General features: G+C 34.6%; 1 protein-coding gene across 1 annotated transcript in view; it reads left to right on the top strand.

Annotated features, from left to right (window-relative positions):
- Cntn5 (contactin 5) overlaps positions 1-21597 on the top strand; it is a 494625-nt gene that overhangs the window by 317518 nt on the left and 155510 nt on the right. The gene's annotated exons all lie outside the window — the stretch shown is intronic.

Genomic DNA, 21597 nt, shown 5'->3' with positions numbered 1-21597 from the left:
TCAGCCAGGCATGGTGGCACATGCCTGTAATCCCAGCAACTTGGGAGGCTGAGGCAGGAGAATTGCCAGTACAAATCCAGGCTCAGCAACCCAGTGAAGATCCTGTCTCAAAAAATTTCAAAAGGGCTGGAGGAATAGTTTAGTGATAAAGTACCTCTGGGTTTAATCAACAAGATAAAAGCAAAACAATTCCCTATGTACATATATGCAATATATCTATATAATATACTAAAACTATTTGGAAATATCTTCAGTCACATTGTAAGAGGTTTAGGTGTTGTAGCTTCCTGGGTATAATACTCTAACATGAAAACCTCTTGCAGGTGATTAGGGCAGTCCTCTAGTCTCAGTTCTGTTCAGTAATGTCTCTCAGCCAGAATTCTTTCCTGATTCCATCTGCTAGTTTTTCTGATACTCTTAGCCTTTCCTCCTAATATTACTTAAACCACAAGTCCTTTAGCTCAACTGTATGCCTAAAGGAAATGAGTGATCTTTAGCCCTGAACATCTAAGTGAAATCACCAGTCAGGCCTGCACCAGCTCTGCCCTATGACTTGGCTGCCTGCCTGAATTGTTGTGACCTCTCCCGTGACTCATTTGTTTTTTTCTTCTCCTTAACCCCAAAGGCTTTCTTTTCCAGTGGTGCTGTTCTTTCAGGTAATTCTCATCAGACAAGGCTCATTGCAGAGTATTCTGGAAGTTAACAAGGTAGCATTATTAAAAGCAGGGATGCAGCAGTGTTTAATGATGTGCTTAAGGCTGGAAGGCCAATTACTAGCTGAGTCAAATCTCGAATTCAGGTGCCCTGGCTCTCTGTTCCATGCATTTTCCAATTTATTTACTGCCCAAAATAGACAAAAAAAAACCTTACTGAATGAAAAGCACTTTCCCATGAGCAGAGGAAGTAAACATAAGCTCAGTGTGCTCCTGAAGGTGGTTCAATTAGGCTGGAGTAGGACTGATGAAGATGACTAGCCTAGGAATGATTCATAATTGGCCCATCATTGCTGGTGATTTTCCCAAATGAATATGAATATTTTCAGTTCTTATAAACAGCATTCAAAAGTATTGTCATGTTTTTGCACTTTTTAAATTGATATTCACTCAATGTTATTAATTAATAACCATTTTTAAATGACCACTCTGTATAAAGTAACATCATCTCAAACACAAAATATTTTTTATTTAATTTTTTTAGAGAGATTTTTTTTAATATTTATTTTTTAGTTTTCAGCAGACACAACATCTTTATTTTATTTGTATGTGGTGCTGAGATTCAAACCCAGCGCCACATGCATGCCAGGCAAGCACGCTACCACTTAAGCCACATCCCCAGCCCAAACACAAAATATTTTAAGGTACAGCATGTCTGTTTTACAGATGAGAAAACTAAGGTTTAGAGTTTGCAAAGATCAGAGAGAGACTCAAGGTCAGAGCCAAGATTTCCTCCCCAGGCATGTCCTTCCCAAAGCACGAGATCACCAAAAAGTCATTATGAATTGCTTTTATCAATAAAGCACTAATTTTTAATGGCTTAACCACAAAAAGTATTCTCATAAAAATGAGAGCAGAAAAAAGTAATAAAGATGTAATTTTCCATTTCATCTGATTTATAAGACACAATAAGAGGCAGAGCAAGTGAGCAAACATTGTAAAATTAGAATCCAACCAAAATTTCACATAATCAAACTCTAATCAGCAAAATCATTTATATGATATATAATCTTTTCACTTCTTGTTGTCACAGGATTGAAACATTAAATTATTAGGTACTTAAAAATCACCCAATTCCTCAGTAAAATCTGCATAGTCAGCCAAATTCTAAGTTAAATATTACTTATGACTTCTGATAATTACCTTGTTTTCTTGGATAATAAGAATTTTAGAAAGGATTCATTTTGAAGGAGAGTATTAGAATCTTTGATAATTATAATTCATTCTAAATTTTCAAAATTCTATTAATCAAATATAAGAAAACACTATCTCACCAAAAGATTGGTAAAAATATACAATAAATAATAAATCAGATTTAATTATTATGGTCTGCATTACCATTCTGAAGAACTGGTAAAGATGACCAGAGTTTACAGATAATTAATTTTAATACTAATTAAATGGCATGAACACTAGCCTTTCTGTAAATCTATCAGGTTTCCCTGGTATTTTGATAGGGAATGCGCTAAACCTATAAATCACTTAAGATGGTATGGACATTTTCAAAATAGTGAAAAAAAATGGGCACATAATTTTGTTAGTGTAAAAAGTTTTTTCTGAGAGAAAACTATGCCACAACATTTTTTCTGGTATCAATGGTCACTGTATTATCTGGAATCTAAATATTTAAATAGCTAATAAATTGACAAACTATATTATGTTAGCCTGTGAGAAAATTTGGAAAGAGCACCAAGCAATAAATTATTATTTATACCTTGGGTTTCAAATCTACTTAAATTGAAATGTTTGCCACTGAACATTTTATTATTATATATATTATATACACACATTTTTTTAGAAACTTGTATTACTAGGACATAAGGTTATTATTCTATTTTTTTATTAGCTGACACATAAAAAACAAGTATGCATATTAATGGGATACTATATAATATTGCATTGTTTAAATCAGATTATACATGTCAGTATTATCATTTATCACTTTTATTATGAAATGTTCAGTATATTATCTATAGTCACTCTACAATGAAACAGTATACCACAACTTCTTATTAACTGTAACTCAGTACTCATGATCAACCACTCACCATAGCCCCTGGTAACCATCATTCTACTCTCAACTTCTATGAGAAAACCTTTTTCTAATGCCTCCTCTGAGGTTATGCTCTTACTGTGCCTGTTTCATTTCACCTAACATAATGACCTCTAGTTCTATGCATGTTGTCATAGGTTGAATAGCATCCGGTTGTTCACATGTACAGGATGCTCTTTATGAATTTCTCAGTGAATACACACTTAGATTGTTTCCATTTCTTCACTATTATGAATAGTGCTACAATAAGTACAGGAATACAGATGTCTCTTTAGCATATTTACTCTGGATATATAATAAATAGTGGGATTATACGGTTGCTCAACTTCTAATTTTTTGGAGAACCTCCATCCTATTTTCCCACCAAAAGTTTGCAAGAGCTCTCAATGTTCCACATACTCATCAATGCTAGTTTTATTGAGTCTATTTGATGTTAGCCATTCTTACTGAGATGAGGCGATATTGCATTGTGCTTTTGATTTGCCTTTTTTCTGAAGATAGTAATGTTATATTGTAATGGAATATTCCCTATTTTCTTATTTGTTTTTACATGCACACAACATAATGTGGTCAGTTTCATTACCCACTGCAGCCTCCTCTATTCTACTGGTCTTCCTTCTGTTGTCATGAAACTCCAGCCCTTTTCTTTTCTCCAGCTTTCACATATGAGAAAAAAAACATACTACCCTTAACTTTCTGAGTTTGGCTTATTTCACATAATATTCTAAACTCACATCTATTTACCTGAAAATGACACAATTTTGTTTTTGATGGCTGAATAAAACTCTATGGTAGATGTATACCACATTTTCTTTATCTATTCATCAGGTGATGGGAACCAGAGTGGTTCCATAATTTGACTTTTGTGAATTGTGATGCTCTAAACATGAATATGCTGTATCACTATAGTATGCTAACTTTAATTCTTTTGGATAAATACCCAGTAGAGGTATATGTGGGTCACAGTGTTTTCATTCCTAGTCTTTAGTACAGTCTTTATAGTGGTTCTTCAAGTTTATAATTCTATTAACCACATTTTGGTATTCCTCCCCACATCCCATATGTTTGTCAGCATATAGAGATCATTTATTATTTGTATGCCTGATGCCATTCTAACTGGGGTGATATGAAATCTCTGATTGCTAAAGATGTTGAACCTTTTTCATATATTCATTGCTCATTTTTATTTATTATTCTAAGAAGTGTCTTTTCTTCATTTGCCCATTCATTGATTGGGTTATTTGGTAGTAAGTTTTTTGAGTTCTTTACATATTCTGGATATTAATCCTCTGTCAGAAGAGTAACTGGCAAATATTATCTCCCATTCTGTTCTCTCTGCTCACTTAAAATCATTTCCTTTGCTGTGCATAAGCTTTTTAACTTTATGCCATCACCTTTTAAATTTTTGGTATTATTTCCTGAGCTGTAGGAGTTCTATTGAGGAATCCATTTCCAGCATCTACATGTTGGATTGCTAGTCCAATTCTTAGGTCTTTGATCCAATTTTGAGTAGACTATGCAAGGTGAGAGAATCTAGTTTCATTCATTGCACATGGATACTCAGTTTTCCCAAAATCAGCTCTTTACTGCATGTTTTCAGCACCTTTTTTCAAGAATCAGATGACCATCTCTTCCATTGGTCTATGTGTCCATTTTTAATGCCAGGACTCTGCATTTTCTGTTATTGTGGCCCTGTAGTATTATTTGAAATCAGATATTATGATGTCCTCAACATTTTGGGTTTTTTCTCTTTTTTTCGTACTGGGGATTGAACTCAAGGGTACTCAACCACTGAACCACATTCCCAGCCCTATTTTGTATTTTATTTGGACACAGGGTCTCACTGAGTTGCTTAGTGCCTTGCTTTTTCTGAGGCTGGCTTTGAACTTGCAATGCTCCTGTCTTAGCCTCCTGAGCTGCTGGGATTACAGGCACATGCCACTGAACCTGGTTTGTTGTGGTTTTGTTTGTTTGTTTTCCTGTGAAGAATGTCATTGGTGTTTTGATGGGGACTGCACTGAATCTGTGTATTGCTTTGGATAATATGGCATTTTAATACTATCATTCTGGCTATCCATGTTCTAAAGTCTTCTTCAATTTCTTTTTTTTTTTTGGTGTTCTATAGTTTTTCACATCATTCACTAAAGGGATGGGGATCTAACTCAGATGATGAACACTTTCTTAACATACATGAGTCCCTAGGTTGAAATCACAGTGGAAAAAAGAAAGTACTTAATTTACATTCAAGGTAATTATTAATAGAAGAGGTCTTATTACAGTCATTTTATAGTTTGTTTTTCTAGATTTTTGCTTTGTTGTTACCATGAGGCTTTTGTGTATATCAAGCTATTTTTGGACTAATAGTAACTCAATGTGATCAAGAGAAAATATACTAAAACTCCCATATTTTTGATATTCCATTTTAAATCTTCCTATATTGTCTCTCTCTTATTATTTAAATTGTTTTATGAATAGTTTATATACCATGATTACAATATTAAAATACTCTGAATTTATATAATTATTCTTACCAGTAAGTTTTATACATTCTCATTATTTTCTTGCTCATTAATATGAGTTTGAAAAACTTACTGTAGCATTTCTTATAGAACCAGTCTGGTAGAATTATATTGTCTGACAGTGTCTTAGCTTTGCTGGGTACAGTATTCTCAGTTGAAAGTCCTGGTCCCCTTAATACTGTGAAAATATGCCACTCATTCCTGGCCTGTAAGGTTTTTGCCAAGTTGAGTGAGTTGAGACACCCCTTTCACCTGTGAAACTTGATTATAAGATATTTTGGGGTAGAGTTAAATTTGGTGACCTATGTCCCTCCTGTACCTGAATGTGTATACCAATCTCTATTTCTTTGAATGTGCTTTCTACCCGTTTGGTAGTCTCAAGTCCTTAAGCCCCAATAGCCTGAATATTTGCTTTTTAAAATAACGTCCCCAGTTTCTCATTATCTTTATTACTGTTCGTTCTTTTTCACCTTCCAACTGTGTTTTGTCAAATAACAGGTTCTCAAGTTTATTCTATCCTTTCACTTTTCTTACAGGAAAAGAGTTTCTTTTTGATATATCCTGCTATTGATGCCTTCTATCACGTTTTAAATTTTCTTGAGGTTCACTGAGTTTTCTTAAAATAGCTGTTTTTAATATTCTGTATCTAAAGTATCTCCCTTAGTGATGACTACCTGGTCAGATTGTGGCATCTTATTTTAAGGATTAGATGAGGATTATCTCTTTAAAGCTCTTGACACTTGCTGTTGTACTATGAGATCTAGGCATTGAAGGACTAAGTATCTATTCTAGTCTTCATAATCCGCCTTTGTTTATGCCTATAAACATGGTACATACATTTGAGTCTGCAACTACTTCCATGATCTTAACAGTAGATGGCACCCAGGTCTAGATTTGCCAGGTCCTGGCAAATCTGTTTAGTGTTTATGTGTTGTCACTGGTAAAGTACTAGGGGGTGGTCACAGCCCAGGATTGCCCCAAGTACAGTGTTGGTGTATTATTCTGAAAGAACCAGCAAAGTCCTAGAAAGAGTAGTCTGTCCTTAAAAGCCACACCCTGTGTGGTCAGTGTAGTTCTAATGCATACTTACAGCTTTGTGATCAGGCAATATAGAATTCAGTTCAGCTCTGGAAAGTTACTGTGGATAGAACTCCCAGGTCCTATATCACAGCTATGACCACCAAGCTGTGTCACACCTTGATGCTGCCAAGACTAGCACTGCTGTGGGTTGCCTATTACTGAAGTGAACTCATGGCACAAGAACCCTGCAATGAAGTAAAAAAAAAAAAAAAAAAAAAAAAAAACCCTGAGGTTCCATGTAGTTTATGAGACTAGAGAAGTTCCAGTAGATCAATCCTCAGGCAGGAAAGGGGATTAGTAGGATCTGTCTAATGATATGTTTATCCAGCCCAGTGTTCTAGAGTAAAATCCTGTGTTTACTGCCTTGACTAGAAAATGGGGTCTTATACCATGCTGTAGAGGTTAGGGTCCATGAAGGCAGACCCTGGGCCATGTAGACCAATGCTAAGGTGGATCACACCTGAATATCACAGTCCAAAGATCTTCATAGTCTCATCAAGGATGCATGCCCGCCCACCAAGCCAAATTATAAGTCTGTCCCATTGGGGTTCAGGTTTGGCCAGGGCAGTTCTAGAATCCAATTTGCTTGCCCTCACAAGAGTTATGCCATTTTGGGTTGAGAGTCCCTTTGTTACCAGGACAAACACTAAGTGAGTCATCCCTAAGTCAGAGACCTGCACAATTTTAGAAGGTGGTTGTTCTCAAAGCCTAGAACTGGTGCAGACCAAAACTCCTATATTTTCTACTGGCACACAGGTCTTTATGTTATGGGAGGGCCAGTCTAGAAGTTGTCTTTGAGCTCTAACCTATGTACAGAGCCTTCAATTTCTACCAAGTAACACGTCTCTCCAGAGTAGGTCTGAATTTGTCTTCAAGATAAAGTTTCTTGCTTCCCAGTACTAAGCAAACGGTGGGCTGTGTTCTCAGTCTCAAGTCTAAAGCCTGGAGTTTGTTCTTCCAAGCAGGAAGCAACTACCTCCTTGCTGTGGTTCCATAGAGTTTAGGATGGAGTAATTTCTTCCTGCCTTCTTTAGAATGATTTGGTATAGCAAAACAAAAAGATATATAATTTCCTAAGGTCTTATGTAGCTAGTTGGGTGTATGAACAGCTAACTATTCAATTGGTGGGTCTTTGGGTGGATGATCTTATTCAGCTGCCATTATGCTTTCCCTCTGAGTATGGCTTTCTATACTTTTGCTTCCATTTAGTTTTATTGTCTGGCTGTTTATTATGGAAAAGACATGGGTGACAAAAGTCATTAGGGTTCCTTTAAAAAATAATGAGTTGACGGTTTAGCAAGTTCACTAGCATAAATGTATGTACTAAATACATGCATCATTTCTTGAGTTCAAAAGACTACCAGATAATCTGGAGTGATAGGCAGTTCTCATGGGACATTATTACTTTAGGCAGTATTCTTTAAGTACTCTGTCATGTACTTATTTTATCACACAACGTATTCTTAACATATGAAGAAAAATGACTCTAGACTTCCAGTAGAAATGTAATTTCAACAAAAAATGAAAGCACAAGAATAAGACTGTTATGGTTTAAATGTGAGGTATCCCCCAAAAGCTCATGTGTGAGACAATACTGGAAGGTTTAAAAGTGAAATGATTGGGTTATGAGATATTTTGTATCTGGTGAATGAATGGAGTCTCTCTCTGCTTCCTGATACCATGTTCCCAGCTGCTTTTCCCTGCCACACTCTTCTGCCATGATGTTCTGCTCACCTTGAGTCCCAAGAAATGGAGTTTGCCATCTCTAAAATCCTGAGCCCCCAAATAAACTGTCTTGTCATATCATTTAGGCACAGCAGCAAAAAATCTGACTAAAACAGAGACGGTATTTAGCAAATTCACTGGACATAAACTTGACTTTGTACTGAGAATAAACTTCTCTAAAATCAGAGGAGAGTTGCTTTGGGCATGCACAATTTCCTTCCACTTATGGGCAAAATCAGCTATATAGTAGCTTAAAGAATGATGAACTGTTAATAATAACAATATGTACCATGCATCAGGAACTGCTGAACACTTTGTATGAATCACTTCATGTCATCTTTCCATTCTCCTATAAAATGCAGAATAGTGTTTGCAAGTCTACTACCTAGTAACATTTGATTATCCTAATATAATACACAGTGATCAAATGACATAATTAAATAATATACTCACAAGGTTACATAACTAGATATGGATGTGCGTTATACAGATCCAGGTCAGATTGACTCCAGACTATCTTTTACATATATGTTCTGGTTTAGACCTCACAACCCTGTGAAATAGACATTACAGAATAATAGAGCAATATATTGCATGCAGAGGTTCACAGGTAACTGATTCTAAAAATCATTGGTAGATATTCCACAAAAAAAGTTATTTTCAAACAAGATTGGAAAATACATCTGGTTTTCTTTACTAAGACTATTTCATGGGGCTGTGGTGCTCAAAGAATGTTAGAGAGAGATTCACAATCAGGTTAGGTAATGCCACTGGCTAACACTTCAGCTAGATGTCCCACTCTTTCAGAGATGAGGTTGTGGAGAATCAGATATTTAAAGATTATTTCTAGCAAACTGACTTACTTTGATGTTAAGTTATATATATGTCAGTGTTCAGTAAAACAGTCACATAAATATCACTTTTGTGAACTTTTATCATTTGCTAAAAATACATTTTTATGGGTGATGACTAAAAGATTTCTTTATCAGTAAAAGACTATTATAAGTAAATTTACAGAGATAATATCTTTATCTGAGACAAATATCAAGCAGTCAATAGGAAAACTCCAGACCTACAGTCTAAGAACTGAATTTGAGTTCTCTCTGCCATGTCCTATTTTTTATTTATAAATATGAAGACAATGGTATGTATGTGTGTGTGTGTGTGTGTGTGTGTGTATATATATATATATATATATATATATATATATATATATATATAAAACAGTATTGTGAATAAATATATGAAATACATGAACATAAGATGTTCATTAACTGAAGTAACCTGCCTAATGACTCAATGAACAATAACGAATTACTGATGCTAGTGACCTAATGTAACCTATTGATATAAATAAAGCTGGCAGCTTGGACAAGAGACTTTTCGACATTCTGCCTTTGCATTTTGCTTCTGTCTCCATTTGATTTTCTTTACAATGAAATACATAAAAAATAGATGGATATTTATTGAAGTAAAAGTAGAGACCTCTTCTTTTTACACCAGTATATAGATATATTTAACCCTCGGATCCCTACAAAGAAACTCGTAAATATTTTGTTGCTTAGAGCTGCTAAAATTCATCTCTTTAAGTCAAAAAGGTCATTGTCTCTGATGAAAAATGAAAACTGAGCCATGTGCATGGAGGTGTGAGGCTAGGAGACCACCATTCACCCCATTTACCAGGTCGAATAATGAGGTAGGGGAGGGTCAGAGCTCAGGATCCAGAGTCCTGAACCACCCAACCTACTCCATGTTTCTTAAATTTCTCATCTACAACATTCAAAAACTGGAAGTGCCTATCTTGGCATTTGTATGAGCAAAGAGCTAGAAATTAGAATAATGCTTGTTGCATATTAACATGATGTTAAAGATTCTAGCAGTTCTTTGTCCAATCAATGATTATGCAGCCATCTTCACACTTTTCTTTATGCTAATTACAACTTATTTTCTCTTAAACATAACTTCCAAGGGGCAAAATTTGGTTACTTATTGTATTTGAAAATTGTTGTTATAAGTTGTCCACAATTTAAAATGTTTACTAATAGAAGCTATTAGGGTTCATGAGTGAAGGCTTGTTTAATTTTTCAAAAATGAAATCCATTATTTTGATACAATTCCCAATATTAGGCATTCACCTAAGTCATTGTTTCTCCTACCTTGTTATTTGTATCTTATGCAACTAGATTAGGCTTATGATCATCGCCCACATATTGGTTTCTAATGGAACAAATGCTTTCTCCCCTTAATAGTAATAATATATTTGAGTATAATGCATATTTCTTGGAAACTGCCTTTTCCCCCCCAGTTACTAGGTAATATTTCACCTTTCTTCAGAAAAGAAAGAAAGATAGATGGTGCTTAAGCTGCTTTGCAAATCAGAGTGTCAGATAACTCAATTCCTTTCTAGAATACTAAATGTGGTTATATTCTCAGTACAGCAGCCAAAGGAGTGTAAATAAGACACTATTCAATTGTCTTCATCCCACCTACAGCCTTAGAAATGTGTGAGTATGTTTAGTTTTTACGCTATTTCTAGAGCATTAAGCAAAAATTATTTTCCAAAATTCTTATACTATTTGATATTTCAACAAGTTGAAAACTATAGATGTCTAGATAGAATTAGCTAGATCCACTCTTTTTTAAAATTAGTTCAAAGCATCTAAAACTAAAAAGAAGACAAAATACGGAATTGGGGTACATTCCAAGTTTCATTACAAAAATTATACTTTGTTTTGTTACTTAATACAGGATACTCATTATAATGTTAGCGGTCTAATACTTTTGTATAACAAAGATAGAGATGATGGGAATATATATGAAAATATTCCCCTGGATATCATTACTACTAGTACTTACTGAGAAACTATTTTCCTAAAGTCAACAAATACAATAAACAACTTCCAATATCATTCCTTTGAAATTTACTTCTATTAGCAGCTGTCCAGAATCCAATCCCCTTGCTTATTGATCACTTTATACTTCTTTACTTTCTTTTACAAAGACTCTTGTGTCCAGTTTATTGAATATTTTTCTTTCTTGGCCTGTAATAGTTTGCCTCACTGGAAACTTCCATTATCCCTAAGGACTTTTGCATGTGAAAATAATCATTACAGTTTATAATTATCTGCAAAGTGAACAGTGTATATGCTTTGTTATTTATAACCCCAAATAGACATATGGGGTTCTTAGTATGATTCTGCAAATGAATCAAGTGAGTTTTAGAGATGTTTATAACTTGTCCAAGGTTCAGATGCAGCCTAACTCAAGCACACAGTCCCAAAAGAAGGATAATTTTGGCAGATTCTCTAGGACTGGGACTGGTCTACTATATTAAACAACCCCTGTAGACTGCTGTGTGCATTGCTATGCATATTCATAGAGTCTTATTCAATTTTAAATCAGGAACTTGAGAGATTCAGATTGTATTGTTGCCTGCATTGAATACTTGGCATTGACAACATATACATTCAGGGGGAAAGTCTATTTCTGGTAACAACAGAAAGAATAGAAGTAGGAGACCAAACGTGGCACTAATCAATAACACATCCTTTGCTGTATTTCTCAGTCCTTTGACTCTTATTTAGGCTTTGAATTATTATTTGCTGTATCCGTGCTCTAAATTGAATAAAAGGGTAGCTGGATCTCTTTATTCTACTTAATTTGAATAAATATCCAATTAAATGGAAAAATCCATACTTTATAACTAACTAAAGTAGAGAAAACATGGAGGATATGGCATAAGAAAATATCATAAAGAGGCCCAAAATAAGTATCAAAAACACCATTTCCCTATTCCTGAAGTTTGGATATCATAAGTGGTAAACTAGCACTACAATATTATTTTAATAAGATCAAGGACATGGAATGAAAATGGGAAGATTACTGATAAAAATAATGGGAGGTAGCTCTATGGTGGAGGACTTAACTTGCCTAGCATGTGCAAACTTCTGTGTCCAATTCCTAGCACTGTCAGACTGATACAATTTGTATAGAAATGCATCACAAAATGGTCATTTAATAGTGGCAATATAAGAGAATTTAACTAGAAAATTATGGTTGCATTTTTAAGTTACTACCTTTTACATCGAAATTCCCAATTAATTTGTAAAATGATTCAATCATCTCTAAACACATATTAAAAAGTCTAATAAGGTATACATTTTATATACAGTGTTTTAGCGTTTTGTGACTTCATGTATATTTCATCTTTCAAGCAATCCATGATCAATCTCATTTTCTAATTGATGGGTTTCAGCCGAGTCATAGTCTCATGAAAACAGAAGTGTAAGAAAATAAATGCGAGGAAAAGAATGAGGATCTGGTGGCAAGAAGAGCAGAACAAATTCAAAGCAGCAATGAGGGAGACATTAATATTGTAAATATTTTGATTGAAGTCCACTGAAATAAGAATATAAAGGTCATTATACCTTAATTGTATTAAAAAACCTTAGTGAGAGCTCTTTGTGTTATCAGTTCCTGTTATTATGGCAGGTACTCAAAAATATTGAGTAAATGAATGGACCATACTTTCTCCCAAAAGGTTATTGTATCAAATGAGATAATATATCAAGAATGCTCTGTTAAATGTTGTGAGCTTACAGAAACTTCAATTATAGGCTAATGACTAAGAAAGTAGCAACAAAGCTCTTTGAGTTCTCTGCCCTTAAAAAAGTGTGTAAAAATTGAGGGCTGCGGTTGTGGCTCAGTGGTAGAATGCTTGCCTAGCAAGCATGAGATGCTGGGTTTGATCCACCGCACCACATAAAAATAAAGAAATTATGTCCATCTATAACTAAAAAAATTTTTTTAAATGTATAAACATAGAAATCAAGTGATCCTCTATCAGATAAACAATAGAAGAAATTCCTCCTACGGCAAGGAATTGAATGAATAAGGCCCCATGCATTTTAAGATTCTATAATTTCAATGATAGTTACCATTTATTGAATGGGTATTGAGCAAAGAGCTAATCACCTTGCATTCCCTTTAGTTACTCATTAAATAAACACTTTATTATGTCCCCAAATGAAAGCTAAAGTAGTTAAGGAATTTGCCTGCATCATAAGTTAGTAAGTAATGTGGTATTTGAAGCTTATTCAACTCCTGAGCCTTCACTTTAAAGTCTGAATCACGACATATTCAGTGACTCCTTGACTTCTTACTCTGGCAATCACTCACTCTTCAATTGTAACCTTTGTTCCTATTTATCTTTTAAATGATTATTAGTAACTCCTAGATGGTTCAATTCTATTTAATTTAGTACTACCAAATCAAAAGTAGCATTTCTTAGTTCATTAATCCTTTTAACCAGAAAATGTCATACGATGCATATAAAGAAACTATGATTCTTTTGGAGTGAAAAACTAATTAGTCATTTTTATAAGACGTTATTAAGACTTACTATTTCTGCTGGATAATATGTACTGCTGAATACAATAAAACTGATGTCAGCCTTCATGACCAGAAGTTATTATGAAACTTACAATGACAATATTTTAGTAGATGACTACTTCCCCAAGCCTATGAAAATGTTCCATATAAACACTAATTATCAATTTTAAAGATGCACACTTCACTAAAAGGCACTTTGTTTCCTGATAATATGGAAGTAATCCTGTTCATTTCATACTATTCAAGTATTGTCCTTCCTAAGTGTATTTGGCCTCCAAATAGGGAATAGATTTCAACTTGGGCTGTTACTCATTGGTGTCAATATGCCAAGAACACTTTTAAAAAAAAACGTAACGTAGGCTTATTTAAGCAGAAATATTGTAAGAATACTTTAGAATTAGTGAAAAAAAGCATTTAATTCTCCCACCATCCAGTTGAGTCTGTCACCATATCTAAACCAAAACAGGTACTAAAAAAGGAGGAGTTATTAACTTTGTGTCAGTGACCTCAATTTGTGTGCACTTGCTTAATGATATCTCAGAAAATTGGCTTACCTGATACATTCCATGTTTGGTCAGATATCTAAATGAAGAATAAAGGTCTTTCTTCTCCTTGAGGTTCCTGAATAGAATATTTTAGCTATAGAATGCTATAATCCGAAGACTTGAAAGAGACATTAGAAACCACCTCGACTAATTTTCTAATTTTATAGATGAAAGAAATTGCTTCTAAGTGAAAATGACTTTCTTTATGGCACACAGCCAATGGGGCAGAAAAATACTTAGACCCCAAGTGTCTTAATTTTCAATTTTTTAAAAAAAAAAAATTGTTCATGATCAAGTTCCTAATTGTGCTCCCGTATAAATTCATGTCATTTTTAACCTTTAAAAAGTGGTATTCCTTGCTCCAAACCCTGCCTCCATAGCCCAATTAAAACATTATACTAAGGCAGGTATTCATCAAAATTAATTGAGAAAATCATGTTAATCTTTTATTATGATTTTGGAGAGTGATTAAGACATTCTTTGAGAAGGAAACATGTTTTTTTCATAAAAACAAACCTTCATATTTTTGGTATTAAACCTTACTTCAATAGGTACAGAAAAAATATATATATGGCTGACATAATGCATTAAGCAATATGTGATATTTACTCAAGATAATCCACTCACTCCCACATTCATTAATCCGACCACCACATACTTTGTTGACACTTAATTTGATCCATTGCCATGTGAAAAATTAGGATACAGTGATGAACACAAATAGACTAAGAACTGCCCTCATGAAACTCATTTATTAGAGTTTGGCTTCTACTTTATATTACATTGATTAATAACAACAAATTGGTTTAAGGAAGTTGCTTTTCTTTCTTCAATAAAATAATTTGATTCTATGCATATGTGTAATGAAAAAAGCAGGAAAAGACTAGGACTTTTCAGGAGAATGGACACTTACACTGAAGGATGGGTGTCAGTTGGGAAGCCGCAGGAAATAGAGCAATGGTGGAGTAAGGGAACGACATTGCAGATGGGCAGCCTTGTGGCTGGTGCCAGTGAGCTTTATTTTTCCTTTCAAGGAACTGAAAGATGGCACAGAATTATCCAGAAAAAAAATGTGAAACATGCCTGATAGATAGTCAACAAATATTTCAGTGAATGAAAACACTTCAATTGGTAACTGAACTCTGAGTCCAGAGATGCCAGCATTGCCATAAAGAAAAACTAACCACTTTTGTTTAGAGTGCCAGAAGTAAAGACACTGTTTTAAATGGTCATCTTCTAACTTAAATACCTGTGTAGGTTTATGACTTTTTTTGAAAAAATTATGTTCATCATTGTGAAAATATCAGCACTGTTACTTGTAATGATAAGAATTATCCAAATCTGTCTCCCAGATAAAGTGATTTAACACCTATTTCGTGAGACTTGTATTCACAACTCAGATTATTCTCTCCCCAATTTTTAATTTTTCTCCATGGTAATGTAGATTTAAACTATCCAGGTAATCTACTTAGATTTTTCCCTCAATACAAACATATACACTTTTACCTTCACTCAGAATACTCCACTCACACTGGCTGTCTCTTCACAAGGGCAGTTCCAAATCATGGCCTTATCTTTCTGGCCTTATGACCTTTGCACCTGGTATTCATGATGACAAGAATATTCTTCTTTCAAGTTATAAATGGCTCCCTTTTTCTTATCCTTTGGATCTTTGCTTACTGTTACCATTTGAATAGGCTGCTTCCAGGTTTCCTAGGTAAGAGAACTTGGCACAGTACCTGACCCATAGGAGCACTCCACAAAGAGTAGCTGTTGATTTCAATTTTGAAAATCAGCTACAACACAGTGATAACCACATTATATATATCTAATTCTTACTACTAACAGATAAATATTATTATCTTGCATTTTACAAATGGACTATTTCAGAGAGTTTAAATTGGTTAACCCAAAGTCATTTAGTCTCTCTGTGGCAGGGTTTATCTACATCAAAAACCTGTGTTGAAGCTTTTTGCACTACGTAATTTTTATAAAAAGAAACCAAATGCTCAAATGGTGTAGTTATTTTGTATGTACACTTAAAAATAAGATGCTTGACTAATCCAGGCTTCAATTGGATTATCTAGACAATACTTTCACATCTCTTCAAAATCTATTTGTAGAAGTGCCTATCATAAATTCAACTGGAAATTTTAACTTATGCTCAATATCCTCATATGCTCTTGTCAATACTGAGTTAAAATTTTTTTTTAATACTTAAGGTTATCCCCTATAACCCAGATTAGCTCTCGACTCTTGTCAATAGCCAGGTTATTTCACATAAGTAAAAAGGGATCAATGAGTATCTTGAGGGCTCTGAGCAATCTTTTATATTTTTATTTGCCCTCCACAGAGGATGGTGGACTACAAATTGGTAATGGGGAGCCTGTCTCATCCTGAGACTGAAGTTGCTTTGAAGATTCTCACCAAGATCAAAGAAAAAATTATAGACTGATTCACTGGGGCTTACTTTTAGTGTAACATAGAAAGGAAATCACAGAAGGGAGACTGAGATGGTTACAGAGGTGAAAAGTATCATAAAATCTTCATTTTATGGATGAGGGAGACGAAACAGAGAATTAAACTCAAGGTCAATTAGCAAGTGAGATTTGAGGTGAGGTTTTTGTACTGACTGCCTAATGCACTTTTCCTTACCCTTCACTGCCACACACAAAATTCAATTAACTAATGTTGATTTGACTCTGTTCAAAATTTGAGCTAAACAGTAGAAGAATTGTTCTATAGGAGAGAACTTAAAAAAAAAAAAAAAAAAAAAACTACTGTTAATATTAAACACCTTAGCCAGGGTCAAGCTTTCTAATTAGGTCAGCATAATTTAAAATGAACAAAAATCATCCCAGATGGGAATATCAAAAATTTATAGTTTTGCCCTGGATGCTATCTCTGTGGCCTTAGAGGTTACAGAGAGCAATAATTTATCCCTAGTTCCTAGGAGATCTAGAAATTTATACACAAAACAGACTGAAAAGACAAAGGAAAAAACTAACACAAATTCAATAAGTCAAAGATTCTAATACTTTATAAATATTTGTTCTTTTCCTTTTAGTCTACATTAAGAAATACTGACAGGTTTCATGTCCCTGCTAATGTGAAATGACAGATTATTCAGTTCAGAACACTGCGAAAAGCTACAGGGTAAATGATTTAGTGCCACCTCAACTATGTTTTTTTTTACTTAAAACCATTCTCGGTTTGGGGCTATATCCAATTCTGTAGCATCTTTCAGTTTTAGAAACATCTCAGTGGAAAAGTTTAGAATCCAGTGCAGAGTCACTCTAAAAGCATTTATCCACCTTCACTGTGTTTGGTTTTAATTTCTTTCTCTTTGAGAGATCAATTTCTCATTAGTGCTAAGCCAAATGCTTTCAGGTGAAAATGAAAAAATGTTAGTTGAAAAAGGCTTTTCCCAAACTATTTAAGAACCTAGAAGAAAAAAAAAACTTTAATATAAAATAGAAAAAATATCATAAATACCCAGGTTTTTCCTCAAGCTTCAAATTGTTTTTCCAAGTATAAGTCCATTAAATTTTAATAGATTTATACTATCAAGGAAAACAAACATTCATGTTAATAGATATACCACAGCATTATGTAAGGCACCTAAGCCAGTAAACATAAAGACAGCTATTGGAATCTTATCAAATGAAATTAACCCATGATGCCTTCTGCCATCTCTGCCTATAAGTGGAGCCTGTCTCATCCTGAGACTGTTTTATTCTTTGCCTCCAGAGTGAGTGAAATAGCCAGACCTCTTATGATGGACTCCCATGGAGAAAAATAAGGTCTGATACATTAATTAAAATAAAGTGATTAATTCAAATAACCTGATGAGAATCTGAGCTCTTAATTTACCATTTGCTGAAGACTTACTGTGTAATCAAGATGTTTCCTTCCTTCCTCATGTAATACTAAGTCTAGGAAAAATATTTACACCAGTATATGCTAGTGTTAGAACTGGGGAAGGTACTAGAAGTATAAGAGGACCAAGGAAGAATAATCATGGGGTGAAATGATATTAACTGGGCACCAGGGAATATCACCCAGGTATTGTTCAAGCAAAAATGACAAAATCTTGAGAATGGTAAAAGATCTACCAGACAGATGAAACTGGAAAACAGGCGTCTCATCCAGCTGTGAAAGACTACCCAAGACTCAATAGCATGCAAAAACAGATTATTTTGAAGAGAATATGGAGTTCATTATGAATGGAAATTAGGATGTGTATAGACTTTGAAAAAAAAAACTGGCAATTTGAGATGAGAGGTTAAGATTTGGAAGACTATGTTGTGTCATGATAAGAAGTTTGGGTTTCATCTAGAATGAAACATGGAGACATGAAGGAGCATTAAGTTAGTTGGTGAGATTAGCATAATCCACCCTGGGAAGCAGAGGAAATAGTGTGGCCTGATACTGAAGGCAGAGTTAGCAAAATGGTAATAATGCAAATGAATACTGATTAGAAGCTCAAACAGGGTTGTAGGAGCAAATGAAGGTGGAAATAGTATGTTAAGTTTGATATGCATAGGTAAGCACCGAGCTACATTAGTCACCTTCTATTTCAAAGAAACTCCAGGGCTAGGTAGTGAAGTGGTTTTGTTTGTCCAAAGATTAACCCAGCATGGCTTTGCTTTCCCCAAACTACCCTCATCTACTAACCTCTTTAAATATAGGAGGACCTCAGAGAGAGAGGGGAAGACATTCTTTACAGGCGTTAGTTTCATGGAGATAGGTAGGGTTTTTTCTTACCCTTCCTATATCCAAATTCAAAGAGCAAAGGCTTTAAATACTCGCCCATAGAAATTGTAGAACTGGCATCTTATTCTTGACTTTATATTTGCTTAGTCAACAGACGTGAGAATAAGCTCCTGTCCCAGTTTGGACAGGGGGAAGAGAAATTTAGGGGAAAAAATGACAAGACAGAGGGGGCATAGCTAGAAAAGAAACCCTACAACTCCAGCACATAGAAAGGCAAGAGTATGGTAATTCCCCATAGCATTGAATGGACTTTGGAGAAGGTACAAGCAAGACCTTTCTGGACACCATGAGCAAATGCCAGAGACAGAGTTGAAAATTTGGAAAAGGCAATCCCTGAAGAATAGGGGAAATCAAGGAACTCAACAGTATGGAGATCCCAAAGACAGATGTGCTCATAAAAGGCAGCAATTGGAGACCTGCTGAGATTGAAGGAAGCTCTATCAGATGGACAACAATAGAATTTACATAAGAAAACCTCTTATCCTGTGCCAGCTTTCTCTTCCACACTCTGATGCACATGGGAGGAATGGATCCTGGGTGAAGCAAGAGAAAGGGCTTGAAAGAGAACTTCTGTGTCACTTGCTAACTCTGAGCTAGTATAGGAAAATAGATGAGCAAGAAATTAGAGATAAGCTTTACCTTTGTACCAAACAAAAAAAGCTGTCTAACATCTGAGACGTTCCTAGAGGTTGAAAGGGGGTAGAAAAATGCAGAAAGGTAGCGATTGGAAAAAGTAAAACCATTTCATATTTGCTGCCTTTTACATTTAGATTCTTCAAGAAGCCAGAAACCAGCAAACAGATGTTAAAAGATATTTAAAAAGTATAATAGAGAGGTTAATCCAAGGGATGTAAGATTGATTCAAAATATGTAAATCAATAAATATCTTTAATTATGTTGATGTAATGAATTAAAAGAATCGTATCAATTGATGCAGAAAATATAGCACCCTTTCATGTTCAAAACACCAGAAAAACCTAGGGATAGTAGGAATATATCTCAACATTGTAAAGATATCTATGCTAAATCCAAGGCCAACATCATTCTAAACAGAAAAATTAAAAGCATTTTCTCTTAAAACTGGAACAAAACAGGGATGCCCTCTTTCACCACTTTTATTCAACATGGTCCTTGAAACTCAAGCCAGAGCAATTAGACAGACAAAGGGAATTAAAGGGATACAAATAGAAAAAGAAGAACTCAAACTATTATCATTTGTTGATGACATAATTCTATAGTTAAAGGATCCAAAAGTCTCTACCAGAAAACTTCTGGAATTAATTAATGAATTCAGAAAAATAACAGGATATAAAATCAATACCCCTAAATCAAATGCACGTCTATACATCACTGATGAATGCTCTGAAAGAGAAATTAGGAAACTACCCCATTCACAAAAGCCTAAAAAAAAAAAAAAAATACATGGGAATCAACAAATGAGGTGAGAGACCTCTACAATGAAAACTACAGAACACTAAAGAAAGAAATTAAAGAAGAACCTAGAAGATGAAAAGATCTCCATGCTCTTGGATAGGCAAAATTAATACTGTCAAAATGGCCCTACTATCCAAAGCAATATACAGATTCAATGCTAGTCCTATTAAAATTCCAATGTCATTCCTTATTCAAATAGAAAAAGCAATCATGAAATTCATTTGGAAAAATAAGAGACCCAGAACAGCGAAAACAATCCTTAGCAAGAAGAATGAAGCAGACAGCACCACAATACCAGACCTTAAAATATACTACAAAGCTGTATTTAGTAACAAAACAGTATGGTATTGGCACCAAAACAGACATGTAGACCAATGGTACAGAATAGAAGACACAGAGACAAACCCACGTGAATACAGTTACTGCATACTAGACAAAGGCAGCAAAATTGGAGAAAAGGTAGTCTTTTCATCAAGTGGCACTGAGAGAACGGGAAATCTGTGTGCAGCAAAATGAAACTAAATCCCTATCTCTCACAATGCACAAAACTCAAGGTAGATCAAGGACCTTGGAATTAGATCAGAGACTCTATGCATAATAGAGGAAAAAATAGGCCCAAATATACATCATGTTGGATTAGGCCCCAACTTCCTGAACAAGACTTCTGAGGTGCTAGAAATAAAATAAAAAATCAATAACTGGTATGGACTTAAACTAAAAAGCTTCTTCACAGCAAAAGAAACAATCAATAAGGTGAACAGAGAGCCTACATTTGGGTAGAAAATTTTTGCCACATGCACATCAGAGCACTAATTTCCAGGATATAGAAAGAACTCAAAAAACTTAGTATCAAAAAAATCAATAAATGGGCTAATGAGCTGAACAGACACTTTGCAGAAGAAATATATACTCGATCAACAAATATATGAAGAAATGTTCAACATCTCTAGTAATTAGAGAAATGCAAATTAAACCTACTCTAAAATTTCATCTCACACCAAGGGCAGTTATTAAGAATACAAAAAACAATAAGTGTTGCTAAGGATATGGAGGAAAAGGAACACTCATACATTGCTGCTATGAATGCAAACTGGTGCAACCATGCTGGAAAACAGTATGTAGATTCCTTGGAAAACTGGGAATGGACCCACCATTTGATTCAGCTATTCCACTCCTTGGTCTATACCCAAAGGACTTAAATCAGCATAGTATAGTAACAATGTTTATAGCAGCTCAGTTCACAATAGCTAAACTGTGGAAGCAACCTAGATGCCTTTTTTTTTTGAGAGAGAATTTTTTTTAATATTTATTTTTTATTTTTTGGCGGACACAACATCTTTGTTTGTATGTGGTGCTGAGGA

This window comes from Callospermophilus lateralis, chromosome 2 (assembly GCF_048772815.1).
Source record: "Callospermophilus lateralis isolate mCalLat2 chromosome 2, mCalLat2.hap1, whole genome shotgun sequence".
Lineage (NCBI taxonomy): Eukaryota > Metazoa > Chordata > Mammalia > Rodentia > Sciuridae > Callospermophilus > Callospermophilus lateralis.
The sequence above is the reverse complement of the archived record's forward strand: the minus strand, read 5'-3'. Positions and strand labels throughout refer to the sequence as shown.